Raw genomic sequence first — 1221 nt, forward strand, 5'->3', positions numbered from 1 at the left:
TATGTAAGCACTGGAATAAGTATAAAATATTTATAAATTTATAAAATATTCATTTCAAGATTACTAGATTGGAACTATCACGACAGGATATTGAAACCCTAACCAAGATCTTTAGCTCTAGTTAAATATATCGACGGCTAGGTAGTTAGAAAGATCAATAGACAAAAGCATGCGAATTCACAAACTTGCATATACAAACACAGAAGTACACCCTCAGGCACTAAACACAGACACACACATACATGCACACACATACATACATACATACATACATACATACATACATACATACATGCATGCATATATATATGTATGTATGTATGTATGTATGTATGCATATACACGCACGCACGCACGCACGCAGACACACATCCATATGCATATACACAACATGCAGATATTCACACGCGCCCTCACAAAGCACGCACACACTTACTTATGAAAAATAAAGACAAACGGGAGTTGTCCATTTTGTCTTAATCTGGATTTTCTACATATCTGGTCGCACATTAAGTTATTGTTGGTTGGGTGTGTACCATCATAAAGTGTTGAAATATAATTGCATGGGCGGGTAACACAGCTAATTACATATATGCATCTTATAGTGTTGTATTAACTCTTCTACAAATGCACACTTGCAGAAGTGCTCAGCTTTGGATAAAATCTTCTTGTGTTTGTACATTAAGTGGGTCTCTTATGCTAACACGATGTTCTTCCCCCAATATTTCTTAACATTTTCCTGATAACGGTTTTGTGGTTTTGTTTGTGTTTGTGTTAGCGTTGTTCATGGTCTTGAAGTGTTGCTAGTGTTGTTATTTGTTGTTGTGGTTGTGGTGGTGGTGGTGGTGGTGGTGGTAATTCTTTCATATTCCTCTTTTTCTGCTTTATTTATTTTCTTCTTCTTCTCCTCTTCCATCTCTTCTTCCTCTCCTCTTCTTCTTCTTCGAAGTTTAAACAACAAGAAGTCCCGTAAATCTTATAAAAGTCCTGTAAATCTTCTCAACTAATCTGTTGTATAATATGTATGATTTTGTGGTTAAACAGATACGGATGAATTAACAAAAAAAAAATAAGAACCTTGTCTCACACCATCCGATCGACATAACAAAATTCTAATCGTCTCTCCCTATACTTTGCTTTCTCTTGCCTGTTTCTCTATTTATCTATCTGCTAGTCTATCAGTCTGTTGCTCCCATCTTCTCTCTCTCTCTCTCTCTCTCT

This window comes from Octopus bimaculoides, chromosome 9 (genome assembly GCF_001194135.2).
Source record: "Octopus bimaculoides isolate UCB-OBI-ISO-001 chromosome 9, ASM119413v2, whole genome shotgun sequence".
Taxonomy (NCBI): domain Eukaryota; kingdom Metazoa; phylum Mollusca; class Cephalopoda; order Octopoda; family Octopodidae; genus Octopus; species Octopus bimaculoides.